The 20,444-nt window shown below is 39.9% G+C and overlaps 1 protein-coding gene across 6 annotated transcripts in view; it reads left to right on the forward strand.

Moving 5' to 3' along the window:
• Nucleotides 1-20,444, forward strand: part of ZNF516 (zinc finger protein 516) — a 100,408-nt gene that overhangs the window by 6,619 nt on the left and 73,345 nt on the right. The window contains exon 1 of one of the 6 annotated variants that reach the window (XM_072924459.1): nt 1,106-1,228. The exons of the other annotated variants lie outside the window; for them this stretch is intronic. The gene's annotated coding sequence lies outside the window, so the exon portion shown is untranslated. Of the gene's footprint in view, nt 1-1,105; nt 1,229-20,444 lie in introns of those variants that run through there. 6 annotated transcript variants of the gene reach the window in all.

Below are 20,444 nucleotides of genomic sequence, written 5' to 3' on the forward strand. Positions count from 1 at the left end.
TTAAGCGTGTGTTGCGAGATTAAATTCGCGCTCGGATGGACAGAACTTGCATCTCTCAAGTTGGTACCAAACTATTTATTGCCTAATAAGTTCTAGCAGGTCTCATAGCAGTAGCGCACATCTGCTGTGAGATAAGTTGTTTATTTACCACTCCCAAGTTGTGAGCTAACACTGCTCATGGTGTCCATGGCAGGGACACTTGGGACAGGGGCTACTGAAGACTGGTCTATAAACTGTTTTAAGTCATGGAAGAACAGAAGTTCTTTTCTGTGGATTCAAGACTGCTTAAAATTCATTTTTGCTAACCTTTCATTTAAGCTATTACTTATGGAAAATAATTAAATTTTTATCAGCAGGATATTGTGTTGCTTAATGCTTGTTCAACAAAATCCGCATTTCATTATGGGCTGTTGCAGAAGCTGTAGGCCTGGCATTACTGTTGTACTGTTGTGGTAAACCCAAGGTAACTTTAGTAGGGTGGCTCTGAATTTACAGCACTGGATGTAGGGATGAATTTAGCACACAGCACTTAGCACCTAATTAAAGCTTATAGTATTACATCTGTAATCAGGGCTCTCTTAGAATCTCCAAGAAATTACTTTTTCCTTTGTCTACTCTTCCTCTTTTCTTTCTTGCCATCTTACTGTGTGGTGTTGGGAGCTTGCTTCTCCATGTTGGGGCTGTTGTATTTATGTCCCTAAGGAAATGCTTTCCAGCAGTGTACTTCAAATTGAAAAGGAGAAGAATTTTGTGGCTCCCTAAATCTTTAAGGCTGGTTTCTAAAATGATCTAGCTTTTAATCTTCTTTTCAAAGTAAAATAAAAACTACAAAGCATATGTAATTACAATTTGTAGCTATTTTTAGACTCCTGACATGTTTCATTTATAGTATAATGATAAAAACAAATAGCACAGCGGCTAGACAGACAATTTTCAAACCAACAGCATCCACTTCAGCTACCCTGTCTGTATTTCATGCGTGTTTCCTTTGGTTCTTTTTTTTTTGTTGTTGCTCTTTTTCGGCTGGGAGTGTACTGAAACTGTATGTCTCAGTGCATGCTGCGGGGTGCAGAGAAAACGAGAGCTCTGTCGGTCGGGCAGGTCCTGTTGTGAGTGTTTGCTGAAAACCGGATCATGTGTCAGTGAGTTTTAACGTACTGCACACACACACACAGACACACACGCATGCATGCTTTGCTTTTCCGGCAGGTATAATAAAGGAAGAACGGTGAGTTGGCTTGTCACTATTTTTATACTGCTTGGAAATGCTTATGTTGGCTTATTATGGGGATAAAGCTGACTGAAGAGTAATTTTTCCTTGTCTTTTTTAAAAAGATGGTGAGCAGGGAAGTGGTGTTAGTTTTCAGTAAAGAAAGAGGAAGAGAAGCTGGTGGAAATTGAGGTGTTCTAGTCACAATTGTAGCCTAATTTTAAAATGGTCACGTTTATGTATTTAAAAATAGATCTGGGAATGAAATTAGCCATGTTCTTTGTTTTTAAAAGGGTAACGTGTGCGCACTCACCACATGGTAGCATTTAACCCATATTGTATTAGCTGACAACAAGTCACATTTATTCTCTGATTTATTTCAGTGTTTCAGAATATTCTTTTCCTGAAATGTAGTACAACAAAAGATGCATTTAGGATTGTGCAATGTAATTGTCTGTAGCTGTTTTGCCTCACTGTTAAAATGATACCAGGTTCATGAGTAAGCAGTATTTTTCCCTTCTGAAATAATTTCCTTAAGAAATAGTCATTCTCTGAATGTTGAAATGGTTTGCGGGAAGAGTTGCGAACAATAGCCAGTGACACGGTGTGTTGTAAAGGATTGCGGGGCGAGGTGTTACAGTCTCTGCTGGCTGAAACTAGAGCTCCTCTTTTGATGGTTGAGTATGTGCTTGCAAAGTCTTTCTCTATTCCCCCCCCCCCCCCCCCCCCTCCGTCCAGCAGTCTTTACACAGAGGTTGCTTAGTTGTGTATTTTAATGGATGCATTCTGGCTTTGTGGTAGACTGTGAGGCACCTGCATTGGTGAGCTGGTAGCAGTATTGGCAGCCACAAGTATGATAAAACTATGAATCAGGCATCTGAAGGACTCTCTTAAACTATGCAGTTAGGGAAATAAGATATCTTATTTTCCCTTTGGATCTGGATTTCCCTGGGAGTTGTATTTTTAGGCTTTCTTTCCCCTCTGCCATCTTATCTATGCACATCTTCGGGGTTTCAGGAGCTGAGACAAAGTCCCAAAGTGTGCAGTAAATAGGAGTTAGCTCCATACGGTGTGTTGCGTGAGAACTTTCAAAAGTCGGTGGCACTCCTCACTGAGGTACCAGTTGCTCACCATCTGTCTCTTAAAATAATTTCTTTTAACCTTGGGACGCTAAAATATTTCAACAAGGTTATTCATGTGTTTGTGTGAAGAGTCTGTAAGTGTACCGAAAAACTGCTAAGCTTCTAATTTCAATGTGATGTTTGAATACTAATGTATACCAATTAGGAATAGCTGACGTTATAATTTATAGAAGTTGAAAGGAACATTAAACACCACCCTTCCAACACTAAATACAGCTTTTCCTCCTGTGTCTATCTGCTTACGTGAAACCAAGGGTCTGTCTTCCAGATTGTTGTACTAGCATGTTGATACATCCTTGGATAAACTACCAGGCTCGTGTATTATCACAGCAGTCCCTTTGCAACATCCTGTGTATAACTGTACCTTTAGCTGATTAACACAATGCTTTCTTGGTGCTGTTTTTGATGGCTCTGTGAATCCTTATTTTAAGACCTTTTCTGTGGAAGTGTTTTCATCACTAAAGAGAAAAGATGTATGAAATCTATAAATACTTACTTTAATTAGATTTGCTCTGTTTGTCTCTTTTTTTCTTTCCCTCCAGATAAATTTTACCTCAATAATGAATGTTGTGATCTTCAATGCATAATTTATATTGACATTAATAAGGATAGTTGGAGAATATTTTAATGCCAGTTAGAGAAAACATGACAATTTATGTTGATAACCTTGGTCCCATTAAATTAGAACAGATTTTAGTAGAGAGCTGTGACTATCAATGGTATGATGAAATAACCCACTTCTTTTCATCGTGGAAAGCATATTGGAGAGTTCATCTTATCATGAGCGGTACGTACCAGGTGTCAAGTGACATGCCAGACACACAGCTTTGCTTCTGAATGACTCTTTCCAATTAGAAAGTAATGGCTTTAACGGGATCAACCAAGTAATCGGAGTCTGTCAGTTCTCCCATGCCAGGAGGTGTGATTTGCAAATGTTATTTATTTATTTATCTGCTTTTTAATGGTTGCAAAATTGTTGGTAACCTTGAGTAAATTTTGGGGTTGGTGGAAATACAATGTGGAAATTGTGGGATTAATGGTTTAGCAGTTGGGATTAAAAATAGTCTCAGCAAATTACCCTGTTGATACTGAAGCCAGAATCTGTTAATGGGGTTACAAGCAGATTGGTTTATCGGTCATTTATTTTCTAGGTTGATTAGGGATTATAGGTTACCATCACAAAAGTAAGCAGTGCACGAGGCGAAGATTGCTAATATTTTGCTTCAGAGTTTCATACCCTTAGAAGGAGGGTGTCTGGAGCTCAAAAGTGGTTTCTAGATTGTGGGCAGCCTTTCCCCTCAGAGTTCTATATTCTGAAGTAGATGTCTAAGGAGCCTGAGTATTGTAAAAGGGGTAGTTTGGCTTGTTAAAAGTCTGCAAAATGGTACAAAACAGTAATTTGTGAAATTCATGCGGGCCACTAACAAAATTTTAAATGCCTGCTGCTGAATTGCCTGCTGTTGTGTCTTCTGTTTCAGTGCAGAACCCAGGGCTTTTCTTATTCACAACGTATATAATGTGCAGTCTGTGCAATAGACTGATGGCTTTTGTGTGTCCTGTTCTAACTTGCAGACAAACTGTGTGTATCTCTGCATAGCAAAATCCTTTAGTTGCCAGTTGTTTATTGCAGATCACACATATGTCTCTGAGCTAGGGATAGAGTTGCAAACCAGGGCATCCCCTCTGGGGGATAAAAATATGGCATCCCTGTTGGAACCTTTAGATATTACTCTTATCTTCTGCTATCTAGTTCAGGAGATGTTGTGACTTTAATGCTCTTTCCTACCTTGTCCTGATGTACAGCTTGAGATAACATAGTGACATTTATTTGGCTTTTCAACACTTACTAAGTCAAATAAATGAAATAGCAGGTGAGCATTTCTGCAGCTTTATAGCTAGATGTGGAGCTCTGCAAAAGATTGGTGGAGAGACCTGTAATTGTTTTTGTGTCCTTGGCTCTGACAGAAGATAAGGGAGAGAACAAGAAGTTCAGGAAGAGAAATGCTGACTTGGTTTGTTAGAGGAGTGGAAGATACAAGCTTAAAAAGAATCTTCTGGGAACTGGCTGATCTGGCAGGCCAGCAAAAGGGAAGGAAATGGGGACCTTGAGATGCAAGAGATCAAGCTAATTCCTTACCCTTCTAAAAACTAGGTTTTCTTCTGTCCTCACAGAAAGCTTGTCCAAGCTTCCTGCAGGTTCTAAGACTGATATCCAAGGATCAAAACTTCTATCACCAGACTGGAGAGGAAGACAGATAGTTGCCTGCCTAATGTGGCTCTCCTGTGAATTTTGTGCTTCTGGAGGATGGACGAGAGAGCATAATAGACTTGATAAAGGATGAGCAGCCCAAGAGCAATGACAGGGTCAAGAAATTTGTCTGAATTTTGGCTTAAGTATTTTCTCCTGCAGTTCAGTTTGCACACTGGCGCAGGTTACTCTGGAGTGTGTAGCGCGCCTAAAGCTGTCCTGCTGGCTCAGTTTTATTGGGAATGCTGCCCTCTGAGTTGGTACTTCCTCTGAACAGGAAAAAAACCTCATCACTTGGTACAGTCTGTCATCTGTGATCTCCATGGAAGAAGAACACTATCTTTTAAACTAAACTCTCTTCAACATGTAAGAAAAAGGACAAGATGATGAGAGTTGAGAGTCTGTCAACTAAGAAGATGCTAGACATGAGACAGATTTTTGTTTTCTTAAGCACAGTTTATTCTGCTTTATTCATTGTATTGTACACTTTGAAGAAGATAACAGTCTTTGAAGGGCTAAAATCTCAGTTTCTCATTCTAATATGCAAAATGAAGTTTTGAACTTGAGTCTTATTTTAGAAAGAAAATATCTATGTAGGTATAGCAGTATGTGAATGTAGGAAAATAATTTTGCAGGCGACTAATAAAAATACTCTTCACACAGTCCTCCCTCCTTTCTTCCCATGCTGTTATGGTCTAATAGATTTTGCCTAGCATAACTCAATTCTTGTGGAATCTTACAGCAGCTCTGTGAAGTTTATTGAAGACCAGGTAACCAGAATTACTCCTTGTGTAATTCCACCCACAAGTGAGGTAATTACACCTTGTGTTAGGCATTAGCGGAGCTATGCCAATATGAGCAGGTTCACTTGTAAATATCTCAGCCGTTTCATGTCTGGCATCAGTGTCGGTCTCTTTGCTCAGAAGTGATGAAGAGCTGGTGCAAGCAGCAGCTGGAGGAGAAGAAAATAGGGTATATTGAGCTGAACACAGCCTTAAAGGAAAAAAGACTGTAACAAGATCATACAGAAATAAGAAGGAGGAAATGGGTGTTTGGAGGAGCTGTAGGTATCCAGGAAGGCTGTTGAAGGTGGAGAACTACTTTCTCCTGTACCTAGGAACGCTGAGTTTCTGAAGCTAGGTGTCTGTCTTTCATCAGAAATTACCATGGCTGGAATTTGTAGTTACCTGCATTAAGGTACTAAAAGAATCATTGCCCTTTGGTGATGCTTTTCTTCATGAGTGGTGAGGCTGAGGCTCCCCATGTCATCATGTCCCTGTACAGTGTTGCTGGATGTCGCTGTCTGAGATGCATTAATGGGGTCTGAGATTTGATTTATTTCCTGTGGCACTGGTCTGCTGGGTGGTCTCTGCCGCCCTGCAGCAGCGCCAGAATGAGATGGAGTGTGTGCAGAGCTGTGCAGGAGCAGGATATGGGAGATACCTGGTGTTCTCTGTGGGGCTTAGCTTGTGCAGTCCTGCTTCATCACAAGGAGCCCTGGGAGAAATTAGAGTGGTGGTGCTTATGGAGAGGAGATTTTAAAGAGAAGAAGAGGAGGTTGGCTGGGCAGATGTGTTTGCATGTGTGTGAGGTGACTGAATTTTTCTTCTGTGTAGTTTCTTGAAGGGACTTAAGACTTGGTTCTACTGCACAAATCTCTGATTATTGTAGACTTGTTTCCTGTCTCTTGTCCCCCAGGTGTTCTTTGCTCTCTGGTCCATTTTCAATTTTCCTGGCTGTTGCGCACTTCTGAACTTGAGCTGGTGTCAGCGCTCAAAACTTGAAGGTGGCAGAGACTTGGGATGAGTGGGTGGATGTGGCATGCTGAGCATGAGAGTTTTTGGAGGAGGAATATGAAGTGGAGCAGGTTTGTGTTCAGAATGAAAACAGGAGTGATCCAGGTGTTGCAAGGGGCCCGTGAGAAGAATTGAGCTATGCTGAGAAACCAGGCTGTTGGCACAGAAGGGTTGGAAGGATGTCAGGCACAATCCAAATAGCCACCTAAGACTGATTAATTTTTAGCACTGGTAGCAAACTTCCTTAAAAAATAAATTGCTGTTAATGAATAGAATTTGTTAGGACTAGCTGGGTTTGTGAAAGATGCATGTCAGCAAAAACAGCCATGAAAAGAAAAAGCACTTGGGAAGTCTGTTGTTCATCTTCTGTCTTTTCTGTGAATACTGTCATGAATCTGTCCTGAAAGCAAATTTTCTAGACGTGACTTTTACTACTACAGCCTTAACTCTGATGACTTTTGCAAAGAATGTACTGGGTATAATGTTTCTGCTCTCTTAAAAAGAAGTAGTAGCTTTATATTTTTAGCATTATAAAGGAGTTAAAATGAGGACTTTCAAAGTTCCCTTTTCCAGACTTCTGTAGGTGTGATCAGTTCCTTATGGTAACAGTCATCCTCTACATCAAACCACAACATGATGGCCAGGTAAAGGTGCGTGGGAACACAGCAGGCATCTGTTTCTATCTGACACAAAGTCAGTGGTTCAGGCTTACAGAAGATTATGATTTATCAAGAGAGTATAATTATAAGCTGTTGTCATATGGTAGCACCCAGTAACAATGATGATCTGTTGCTGCTCTTCTGGGATGTGTACAAACACACAGTATGAATTAAGTTCCAGGACTTGATTGTATCTCCTCTGTGTACATGTGGTTGTATGGATCCATTAAGGGGTCATTAAAGTTCTCCAAAGCATTATCTGCTGTCAAATTAAATGCTAATAAATATCTGTTAATTATCACAGTCCTCTTCACAAGAATAAGTTACTAGAATTGAATTTACTGTGCATTTTACTACAGTGGGGGAAAGCCAACTTTGGTGCTTGGCATTCATCTGGCATTTGAATGTGTATGCATAATGCAAGGCAAAAATTTGGCTACAGTCTTCCTGGTAGTGAAGGCTGCCTGTGTGGTGACAGGGTAGAAATGTCCTCTGCTCTCCTCCAGACGCAGCTGGTTTCTGTGCAGAAACTGGTCCTGACACAGGCTTGCAGGAGAACAGCACCATGGGGCTCTAGTTCTGTATCACACCATGGGTGCCTAGAAATGTGGTCAATGCCAACGTTCCTGGGTCATTCCAGAAATTAACCTGTCATGTACCTGAAAAATACTAGGATGATTCATTAGCCTTCTCTCTTTGTGTCCATTACAGCGGGATGGTAGGGAAAAGTTACCTAAGAGATCTATGACCAAGGAGGAAAAGGTTTAGCGTGCCATATAGCATAGGTATAATCATGTGAGTACAGCTCTCTTCCCTGAGGAAGAGTATTGTGTATGGCATTCTCTTTCATTGCAAAGACATTTTCCTTTTGCAAGCAGCAGCAGTATCTTTCTGTTTTTGGTAATTCAGCCTATTAGTAAGAGCTGTATGGCATAATAAATATGCACAGATACAAAGCTTACTTTTATGTATTTCCTGAGCAGTGCAACTGGAAGTGAAGTGGTGCCACATCCCCTGCACATGTAAATGGCATTGTAATTTCTTCTAGGTAGTGGTCAGAAAATGATACACATTCCATTACTTTAGGACATAGCATCAACTTGACCCCAGAGGCTAAACCTTGCTCAGTTACTGTGCATTTTAGTGGTGTTTCTCTGGTTACTTTGGTTTTATTAGTTTAAATTCACGTCAGCATACGTTAGACTACAGCTTGGTATTAGGTGTGCTGAATATACACTGTGGCATGGAAAGTGGAGCAGGATGACAGGGAACTGGGTTGGCAAAAGGGGATGTGCTTATGGCATCTGTTTTGTGTCTCTTGAATACTTTATTTCAGCCCTGTATTCCCTGAGTCATGTTAATCCTGGTATCGGTAGGTACCGCCTACGCCCAGTTTATTTCTACCTTGAGGTCATGGCATAGGGTCATTATCTCACTTTCTGACTGTAAGCCATACTGCCTTGTAGGGTGATGATGAATTCATGGCTTTTAGGGAGTCGTGTCTGCTCCTGTGCATGTGCACACACACACCCCCCACTGCAAAACAGCAACTTCAAAGCCCTCACTGGGTAATCTTCACTGACATCAGTGAGCACTTGTTACTCATCGGAGGAGCCTCGCTGACTTGAGAGGCACTTTCTTGCGAGTAGGAGTTTGTCAGTGTTAGCAATGCCCAACCTGGCCCCAGAGGGTGATGGTATGACTCAGTTACCCTTAGTTTGGCATTGCCTGGGAATGGGCATATACATGCACATGCACAAAGAAAAGACAAAAAAAAAAAGAAAAAAAAAGGTGTCTGTTGTTGATGGTATTTAAAGTCAGGCAAACATAATACCTCCATCCCTGTAGATACAAGTGCCTCCTTGGCTGCACATAATGATATGGAACATTTTGTGTTCATGGCAGTGCAACGTGATGTGCTTCTGTCCTCTTGCCTCCTTTGTGACACTGTGGGCTGGATTCTCCTCAACTCTTTGCCATCTCCACCCACTGGTGTGGAGAGTTCAGGGGTGTAGGTCGGGCTGATTTGCTTCTCTGTTTATATGAGGCATAGATCTGCATACTCTGAATGTATTTGTTATGGTAACAGAAAATGGTACATGCCTTGCTGGCTAATGGGAAAATGAATGCAATATTGTCATGATGATGGTTTTAGAAACTGAGATTGTTTCTTGTAGTTCCTCAAGTATGACAGAAGACACCTAGCTAAGTATTGTTAAAAAAGGTGCTTGCTAGACTAATAGTAAGTGTATGATGAACTTAATGCCAAAGATAACAATGCAGTTCAATGAAGTGACTTCAGAATCCTGTTGTCATTCAGTATTTCTGCTTCTTTTGTCTTGGTAAAGAGCAGATTTTTTTTTCCTTCTTCTATGTCCAATTTTGAAGAAGTAGGTTATCCATAGTTTGCTATAGTTTTGAGGTTATGTATTAGCAAGCACCATATTATTAACCCTTGCAAGTCAATGTTTGTTTTTTGTAGTATAAACGTAGTATATGCCTATACATGTGGAAACAAAAGTCAGAGATTCATTTTAAAGCTTTAAAAGTGGATATGTGGTGTTGGCAAGAAGCAGAGTGTACCCTAAGGCATTCTTACATTGCCAGTTGGGATTTAAGCTTTTATACTACTAAATTTTATTGTCTAGGTTAAAAGCCAAATTAATTCAATTAAATTAATCTCTGATTCTCTTCCAGTGTGGCAGAGTTTAACCAGGGATGAGTGTAGTTGTTTGGTTAGACATTAAAAGATGCTGTTGATTTGATATTTTTTTAACTAATATTAGAGTGAGCTCAAAATGATAATAGGTTTTGAAGTTTTTGCATGGGGCTGCCATGCTGCCATTATTAAAATGGATCTTTATTTATTTACTTATTTAATCAACATGCTTGCCATGAGTACAAAGCTTGTAATTTAACACTCCTCCTTGGTCTGACAAGCTGATCCCTGTGGGTGAATGCTGGTGGCCACTTGGAAGTCTGTTGAACTGACTGCAAAGATTTGATCGTGTGGGTCAGTCTGTACAATGTGGGGTTTAGTTTCAAAGACAATGATTCACTGTTGCCTAATTTTGGAGCTCAAATAATTGCTTTGCTATCAGTGCTTCTTTTTGAAGTGTTCCTAAGCAGGGTGTAAAAGCAGGTAGTTTATGGTAAATGGCAGGAGAAACAGTTTGTCTACTGCATGAAAACACTGTGTTTATTTATCAGTGTAATGCGTGTAATCCATCCACAAGTTTATGCATTCAGTGTCCTCCTGGAAGTGTCAGAGATCCACAGTGCCCCTAAGCACTAGATTTAGCATTTGATGCTCAGATGTAGTTTTCAGATCTATAAAGTGTCTTCATCCTTACAGCTCCCCACTGGCTGTGTTTTTCAAGACATTGAAGAGCTTAGTACTCTTCCCAAGTCAGCTGTGATTTATGCTCAGTCGGAGAGGACTGAGGCAGCCCACTGAAGTTACCCTAAGGGAAGCTGTCATCATCAGGATGATTAAAAATCCTCGTTGGATATATGATGCAATATCAGTGTGCAGGATAGCCCCTGCTGCAGGTCGAGGGCTCTGGCCCCACCTGATGTTCTGCCCAGGTACCTGAAGGATGGCAGAGCCGCAGGGGCACACTCAAAAACAGAAGGAGCAGGCAGGAAAGGTTGTTCCTTGTGGATTTTTCTCTAAGCGGGGAGGAGAATGTGAAAGAAGGTTTAGGAAAGCTAAAATATCAACTTACATAAATGGAAAATGGCTTAATAAATGCAGTGCTGACATAGCATAGGTGAGATCCTGTTGCCTAGTTGCTCCACATGCCCTGTTGTGACAGCTGGGGTGGTTGGGCAGGGTAGCATGTATCCACTCCCCTCTGCAAGTTTTCATGTTGCAACTCCTATATGGATGTCTTCTGGCCAAAAATTTCTTTCAGGCATCACTTTAAGAAGCATGTTTTGACACTGCCTGCTTGCATATGTGCTTAGAGGGAGTCACTGCAGGTGTCAGTGCAAAGACAACTCTTTTCTTACGTGTGGTTGAAAGGTTGCAAAGTGAAGAAGTCAGTGAGAATTACTTAATTTTCTTCAAAAAAAAACCAAACCCAAACTCTTCCTCATTAAAATTGCATGAATTCAACAAAAATGTATATCAGCATTTGATATATTTGGGAGGAGATTATTTTTTATATGAAACATTGGGTTTAGAACAATCCAGATCAAGGACATGGTATTTCAAGTATGAATAGTTTTGGGTAAACCAAAATTTTTTTAAAAAATCATTTGAAGCACATCAGTATATGCACCTGTGGACAGAGATGACCCTTCATTGTTACTGTTTGTGGAGAGGTGACCTTAACAGGAGATACTGGGTTCCTCAGCCTGCTGTACCCCTTACCCGTTCCTTCAGAGGAAAGGTTTGGTATGGAGTGGCTGATTCAATATTGAGAGGTGTGGTTCTTTGGGTTTCTTTTTGGATTTCATCCATGTGCCTTTTTTCTTTTTTGTTTGTTTGTTTTGGTGGTTTTGACACTGACATAGGTGAAAACCAGGTCTACTGAGAAACATCATTAACACACTAGATGTCCTATGTAACTTTGTCAGGGTGAGGAGGAAGGGATTAGGTTGGGATGTAGCAATCAGCAAATGTGCTGAAGTGTGGTAAGACCAAATGGATGCAGTCACCAGGGTGCAGTCAGATTTGATTGTCCTGTGCTTAGTTACTCTTCCTGTAGTTACTGACAGGTGAGGCATCCTTCACTGTAGCAGGCATCTGCAAGTTTGAGCTAGATCATACCGTACCTGATCTTACAGATCTAATAATCTGGGATGGTTGCACAGCATAACAAAAAGAGTTTGCATCCTACTTCAGATTAATGAGATCTGTCTCTTAAAGGAGGGGGTTTAAGATGCAATTACTCTGTATTTATGCAACAATCACTTGTGGTGTAAGTGAGGTAGGTTATATAAACTTTTCTTTAGGATTGTTTTTGTTACTGTGAATGAAAAGTTGGTGTATATTTCTTTTAAATAAAATCTGAAGGTAAGATCAAGTTATTTTTCCCCCCCTGCACATAGGATGTAACCACTGCAGTGGTGCAAATTGCAACAAAGGTGTAGATTTATGTAGATTGAACAACGTGGAAGTTGTGCCTTGTGCTGTGTGGGTCTCTTCTTCTTTCAAGGCCAATGGGCTGGACTTCTTGAGCAGCTGAATCCCATGAGAAAGAGCTCCTGTCTCTTATGTCATGGTGTCTATCTTTGTGATAGTGGCTGTGCAGTGGAGGACACTGGAGTGCCCTGGTGGAGGGGTAGAGGTGGAAGAGGTGGAGACAGGAGGGCAAGGATATAGCCTGGAGGTGTTGGCTCACCTCCATGGAATCATTGAGACATTTCTGATTGACGTGAAGAGTGCTTTGAAGTTCTCTGGTGGAAAGCCTGCCTCCTCACCCCAGTCTTCGCTTTCAGGTGGGTAGGTTTTCTACCTACACTTTACCAGAAGTGTAGGTTTAGCTGCCTGTGCTTTATAAGAACAAAATGTTTCCTGTGGCAAACAGAAATTGCATGCAGAAACCCAGGTTTGATTTCTCAATTCTGAGTCTCTCTGTTCTTACAAAAGAATGGTTTTGCTGCATTTTTTTTTGTCGACTTGTGAAGTTTTAAAGGAAAAGATTCAAATTGTGCTTTTCAAGGCCATTTAAAATATTTAAGTCATTGTCTTGGCCAGCAGAGAAGACCTGGGGGAGCTGGGAGGTAGAAGGGCAGAGAAAACAAAAGTACCTGTTCGATTAGAAGTGCCAGTGCAGATTAAGGAACGTGTAGCATTTTTCTGCCAAAACTCAAACAGCAGTTTCAGTTCAACTGTTGAGTGACACAATCATTGCCCCTGTTGCAGCATCTGAGTAACTGTGAGGAAATACCTGAGTATCTCCTGGTTGCTGGTGGTGTCTTGGTGACCTCATGCAGTGATGTGTGTTTTCTCCCACTGGTGCCTGAACACACGTTGCTGCCAAGGCTTTCCTTCATCCACGGTGGACAGGAGTGAGCATTAGGCTTTGTCTCTGTGCTGCTGCCCATCCCTGATTGAAACAGTTGTTGCCTCCTCTTGGTGCATGGAAGCACATTCCTGAATGTTGAATGCTGGCATCTTACTCTTCAGTTAGGAGTGAAGGCAGCCCTGTTGACCTTGGGCTTGAGAAGGTCACTATCCTAGTGGGTTTTATGGGATTTCCTTCTTATACTTGTTTGTTGAAACTTGCCACTGTTCGAATTTTGAGAGTGAAATTCTAATTGCTAAATAAAAACTGCAGTTATTTGTATAAATAATGAGGAAATCAGTTAACAGCTTTGTGTTTCTTACTGTTCTGGTTATGCCTACTAGGAAACTTTAAGGAAATATATGAAGCTGTCAAGGCTGCAAAAGCAAGAGAGTCTCGTTCATGAAGAAGAGAGACTTGGATAGCTCATAAAATCGCAGCCTTTGGGTGCTGCAGAGAAGTAAATTGAAGTCATTATGACATTATGGCAGAGAGCATCTGATCTGCCAAACTGTCAGCGTTTGATGGACGTGGTATCTACTGACACGATGTTGCATGAGTGCCAGCCAGTTTCTCTTTCTGTCAGCGCAGTGTTTATACTGCCAAGTGCCTGTTACTCCCTCGAACTACTGCACGTGTAGAAAAAGCTGCTGATCAATACTATAAAGGAGCAGTTTATGTTTGGTGATTATCAGATGCGTATTGATCCGTCTTTCGGTTATGGGTGTGTAATGTTAGGAAATCAGTGATTGAGAAGGTTGAAGTATTGGTAACAGATAATTTCTCTGAATTACAACATAAACATTTGCAACACTTAATAACTTGCCAGATAAATAATTTCCTGACAGCTTTCCAGCATCAGTTTCATTTGGGAGCTGAGTCACTAATGCCCTAAAGTTTAGGAGAAAAAAAAATCAATTGAAGTATCAAGAGTGAGTTTTTTTTTTTTAGTATGTTTGGTGTGCTTTTGTTTGTTTGTTTGTTTGTTTAACATAGCACAAAGTGAGCATCCCAAAGAAATGATCTCACCACCCTTCTATGACTAAGTGCCTCCAAAATGAGTCTGGAAGCAAGTTCTGAAAGTGGAGATGCAGCAGAAACAAAGGTGAAAGAGCAAATGCTGATGTTATGCAAGATAGCAGGTGAGAAATGATTCAATAATGGTTACAAGCATTCATACAAGGGAAGGAAAACCCACCCAGATTCCCATTTAACAGTATTGATTCCACACTCCAAAAATGAACTACAGTTTATTGCATCCAAGTTGTAGAGAATGTTCTCCACGGATCCAGGGAGAGGTACGACATGAGGGTTTTTTGCTATGTGCTTAGACAACAAAGTAATATGGGAAGGATTAAAGGACTTCTCAGGTAAAGTCATCCTCTATTTAATGCTTATGGAGAAAGCACTGGCATCTTATAGTCTTGGCTGAATATATTTTGGAAGATTAAGGATATTTCTGCCATTGTATGAGTGACTGTTGAAAATAAGATCAAAGCTTCAGTCTTTTATTGGCGTTCTCTCATAGCAAGGGCGTGTGCTTTGTATTTTACTGTGTCATAATTTCTAGGGGTTTGGTTTTGTTTGGTTTTTTTTTCTTGTTTTTGTGTGTGTGATAGTTTGTCATCCCTAGTACAATGCACAAATCTGTTATTCAGGTAAAAACTGTACAATCTGGATGACCTAATTATAGATTTCTTAATTTGCACTCCTGTGGCCTGTTATTAAGTATTCCCTTACTGAGAAGAGCTCAGTACTTGGAAATCCCATTGCAGTCAACGGGAAATGCAATAATAAGCACTTGGAAAAGCAAACTTTCCTTGTTAAGCACTTAAACATGATGGTTTGTAGAGATACCCAAGACATGAAAATTCTTTACCTAAATAAGTAACCTAGTTAGTATCTCCAGAGCCAGTGAAGTGCTTGAAAAATATTTGCACATAATTTGTGAAATTTCAGGTTTAATATTAAATAATTCTGAATCTTGTAGGTTTTTTTGATTGGAGCAGATTAATAGAATTTGATTATATATTTTAAGTACTGTTTTTTTTTTTAAGAAATTTTCAAGTTTCGCAGTAAAATCTCCGATTTTGTTTTTTTGCTAAATGTACTGTGTCATGATTCTACTCACATTCAGAAGGTATGAGTGGTTTTGAAAATAATAGTAGCCTCACTTGACTTAAGCAGATTATTTATGTGTGTGAAGTTACTCAGTAGCATAAGTGTTTGCAGAACTGGGGGTTCTGTAATTTTCAGTTAATGGCTTAAAATTTTCTTCCATTCTTAATACCTTTATTTTTAAAATGTCTGAAATTCCTTTATTTATAGCACAGCTCACTCTCTTGCATTTGGTTTCAGAAAGGGAAATCATTTTAGGTCAACTTCTGTTCATGTAGGAGGAAAGAAATTGATGTGGAAATAGAATGGATTTTGGCTTTATGCGTGTTTCTTCAGTGATACAATGGATTCATTCATAAACCTTTAGTAAGATGTGTTTTGATATTTTTCCTTTCATTGTAAAACATAGGTGGAAGTTTTCCTGGAGAATTAACAACACAAAAGCCTTAATTTAGAGTTATAATTACAAAATGATGACTTTACCATTTGGAGCAGTTTAATGGTTTTATGTGGAATGAGAAGACGGATGAGGCTTTCTCAAATGCAGGCCTTTTTAGGACACTGTGAATAATGTGCAACAGATAATTTTGTTCTAGAAATATACAACAAAGCATGGAAATGATAAGACTACATATTTTTAGGAAAGTGTATTCATGAATGAGCAGTTCTAAATTCATCCTGAAATAGTTACATACAGTATGGACATGCTGTGAAGCTCAGGACATCCTAGATTTCCTCAGACAATATAAAATATTTCTTATTATTAAATTTTAAGCAGGATTCACTGTGTTGTTTTATGTAGTTGTTCTGGGTAATACCTGGAAGTTTAATGGTTTCAGACACCTTTTAGTTTGCTCTGCAGCCAAATTGGGGCATTTTCAAAGTAGCAGTTAAAGCCTGCTGAACTCCCATGCACTAAAGGGTAGACCAAAAAGTACTTCCCTCAAAAACATACAATATAACCTCCCTCTGTTTTTTCCCCATTTTTTTCCCTTTCTAGCTATGCATTCTTGAGTACTTATCACTGAGTTATCTGATTAACTCTTGCATAAAAAAAGACAGTGCGGAGACTTACAAAAAGCATAGCCAAAGAGGCAGTTTCACTGTGGCAGTTGAGCTTGAAGCCAGCCAGAGTAAAGGCACAGAGTGCTTTCAATGTCTCTGAAATGACACTAAATTGTATGACAAGGAACGGTGACATGGCAGCACTTGCACTTGATTATACTCAGAAGTTTTGCACAAGAGGTTCCAATTCGTGTTAGAAACCAACACTGTAGTATTAGGAAAGCTACACACTACTGCGGTCTGCAATTTACGTATCATGTGCTTCACTGAAGATTAGCTTTATTAAATCAGCCACTGCTTGCAGATCTGCTTCAGCAAGACCAAATCTGAGGCTTTTAAATTTTTTTTTTTTCTTTCTCTCATTGATGAAACAAGCAGAAACAGACAGGCTTGCTGCATGTTGCTTCTCCATTCATGGAAAAGATGAATTCAGAACTATTAAGCCAGTTTCCTGTTTAAATTGCTGGATTTTTTTGTTGCCCAGAACTGGAATTCAGATTCAGCTATTTCTCTCTGACCTTGACACATGTTTCCTTTTCTTGGCCAGCTGCAAAAATGTTAGAACAAACTTCATGGCAAGACACAAAGAGAATAATTAAAACCTTACATGTAGTTTTTCAGCTGTTGGTTGTGTTTCTTTAGAGAATTTATTCAAATAATTATAGATAAAAGTAAGTGTAACACTAGCAGAAAATCTGCCTGTGGATGCTGGAATTGAAGGCTGAAAAACTGATTTTTTGGACATTTTATGATTGATTATTGATGATTGTAGCAACTCTCCCTGGAAAGGCTTTATTGTGCTGAATGAATGTGACCAACTTTTGACTTCAACCTTTGTTCTGCAAGGTACTTTAAATGAGGAGCACCTTTGGTGCTCAGCAGCTGCATTTCTTCCTTTAGTGCTTTCATCAGTGCAGAACAAGAACAATAATGTGGAGATAACTTAATTATAAAATGCATAGATGTTGTTTCACTTACTTGCTCAATAGGCCAGAGACTTGGGAATATGAACCAGTGAAGCAATAAGCATTCTTCTAATAAGGATGCATTTACAAATGAAATAGCTTTTAAATTTGATATTTCTGTGCTACGCTAAAGATATGTTGTGCTTTTATGCCTTGGAGTTTAGTATGTTCTTGTCAGGGGGTTATCAGAGTAGTTTAAATATTGTGGGTTGCAGATCCCTTATTAGGAAATGCAACGTGATCCAAGCAGTATCGGTTTGGTTGTGCTTTTGGTTTATTTGATGTATACAGAAACATAGTTCTCCTCAGTTTTGTGAAAATACCATTCTAATAATACCAGTAAAAAATGTGGGTCTTTTCCCCAAGCCCCATGCTGTGCAGTTAAACCTAAACTGGGCTAGGAATTGCTATTTTTTCTTTTTTTGCAATATAAGCAGGAGTTCCATATTGGCATAGCTCACCCCCGTAATTAGCTACTGCCGCACAGGCGTGGTGGCCCAGGGTACAAACTATTGCAAGCACATCTCTGGATCTGCATGTGTTGTTTTCGTTTACAATGTTAATGTAGATGACAAACATTATTAATATAGGGTAATTAAAGACTGCATCTATAGCTTTCTGACATCTCTGCAGTTTGTTTTATTTCAGGCTGCAGGAAGCTTTATGAACTCTGAAAAAGCTGTAAAGAGATTAATGGAAGTTACTAAAAAGAATTTGAGATTTAAATGTGAAAGCCTGTAAAATTACTGCTTTTTTATTTCATTATTTCTAAACTGCTTTGGTCAAGGGCTTATGTAGATTCTGGGTTAGGAGAAATACTTTAAAATAAATGTTGGGATGAAGTTTGATAATAGATGAGTCCGACTCTTTTTAATGTTTTAAAGTTGTTCTTCAGTTACGTTAGACCTTGTTGCACTGGTACACATCTGGTCATTACTCTCTTTTGGCTGGTTTTCCCTAACAGTTTGCCGTTGTTAATAGCTACCAACTCACTCTTATAAAATAATTAAAATTTTATTCGATGTTATTTCTAATATGATGGCCATATTGTTGCTGGAAAGTGAAATCAAATGCTTTTTAGCTGCAAAATTTCTACAGATGAGCGTAACTGTTTCAAACACAGAAACTACTGGTTTTGCAGTGAGAGCTGTGAAATTTGGTGTGTGTGCAAATACACTGATAATGTCCTCTCTTCATAGTAGGATGTCCTTTACTGAATGCCCTTTAAATCTTACTGACATCTTTTTTATATGTCATTGTTTAAGATTTAAAAAATCCCTGTCATTAGTTACCAAAGTTTATTAACTTGATTTTTGTTCCTTCCCTTTGGCTGCAAGAGAATTGCTGTGAGTTGGTCACTCAGGTTCATTTGATGGAGGCACAAGGAGGATGTCTCTGAAGCCTCTTGTAAGCAGCCATGGCAGTGTCTGATTTGCAGTAAAGGAGGTGTCTGTGTTCCTGACAGCCTGTGAGGATGGAAGTAGTGACACACAAATAGAGCAGGTAGCAGAGTGGGGGATGTGTTTTTAGAGTTTTGTGGGGGTTTTTTTTGGTTTTTTTTTTTTGTTTTTGTTTTTTTTTTTCTAGAGAGTCAGCACTATTTGCCTTTCCAGTTTAAAAGTTGTGTTGTCAGCTCTTTTGGACGCTGTTGACCTCTTGCATATGTTCATAAAAAGGCAGGGAAGGGAATCCTCTTTACCTTGCCAAGGAGTATTCCTGCTGCAGTGCCAGAGATGGTGGCTGTGCTCTGGGTGGCTGCAGCGCCAGCTGTTTTGCAGCTTGCCGTGAAAGATAAGCCTTGCCCTGAAATTCTGTGGCCACATAAAAGTGATTCCCCATCCTGTGACTGGAGGTGGCTGGGCTGTAAGATCTGAATGTGGGGAGGCCTTCGCCCTTTTCTCATACAGCAGCAGATGGCTTTGGATTTGTTGCTAATAGTCATGGGGATGTAAGAGGGTCTGAACTGGGTCAGGCTAAAGATTCATGTGCTCTATCCTCTCTTTCCTCTGACAGTGCTTAGAGCATCAGGAGTCTCTTGGGGTACTCTCCCAGTTTGACCAGTTTGCATTTCAGTGACTAAGCTAGAGGTTATATCAGTATTTTCAGTTTCTTAGCCTGGATGGGCTTTTCTTTCTGGAGTTTGTCCATTTGCAAATATTAAGCCTTATATGAACTGATTAGATAGTGGTGAGGTGTGCTAGGCAAATTGGGAACTTAAATTTTGGGTGTCTTGGTTTCCAACTGATGTGCACCGCGTAGGCTCAGGCAGGGTTTAAAAAGAATTCCAGTGCAAAAAGAAGTAATTCTAAAAGTATAAGGAAAGTAAATGTCAGCCTTGGACTTCAAAACAAAAACTGAAGGGCTGGTGTCTTCCTTCTTGTATGGGTATAAGTGTCTAGTGAGTCCTGAAGTCATTGCATTAAGTCAGGAGGGACACTTGTCTGACTCAGGTTAGAATTTGACCCTCAGTTTGCAACCAAAGCCTTGAGTGGGTGTAAACCTCTTGTATGCTGGCAGTTTTTCTGCAAGCCCAGAGATTATAGAATCTTTTTGATTAAATAAGATGTATCCAACTGCCATAATGGAGTTCCCAAAGAGCAGTTCCCTCAAGAAGAAGTATCATGTTGATCAGACAGGGCCTGTTGACGGCCAAACACCACTTCAGAGGGTGGAACAGCTTCTCTTCGTCCAGTCATCTAGGTAACAGCATGAGACAACCCCTTGCACCTTTGGTTTGTAATCTGAAGCATATGAAGGAATGCTGCTTTCACAAGTTCTAAGTTGATAATACACTAGAGAATAAGTGATGAAACAGAGGCAATTCTGGACTTGATTTTCCAGCATTATTGCTGTGTCTCAGAGGGTTGGTCTGTTGACTTCTTCGTTATGGGATACCTTACAATTTGGGCTGAAACAACCTCTTACTGGTTCCGGTGTTAGCAGATGCTGTCAATGTACCCAAGACAGACAGTTTTTCAAATGACAAACCCAGTGAGACACAGTGGGGTTTGTCAACTCCTTCAGAGCTGTCTTGTCTTAAAATGGTGTTGTCACCATTTATTCTACTTATATTCAGGGTTATGCTAGAAACATTCTGGCAGAAGATCTTTCTTTGCCTAAGTTTTTGATTACCTCTAAATTCCATTGAGTAAATGGAGACTATGAATGTTCTGTGCATTTGACCATTCATCCACTGAATCACGGATGGGATTGTTATGGCCCCC

Source organism: Taeniopygia guttata, chromosome 2 (genome assembly GCF_048771995.1).
Source record: "Taeniopygia guttata chromosome 2, bTaeGut7.mat, whole genome shotgun sequence".
NCBI classification, from domain to species: domain Eukaryota; kingdom Metazoa; phylum Chordata; class Aves; order Passeriformes; family Estrildidae; genus Taeniopygia; species Taeniopygia guttata.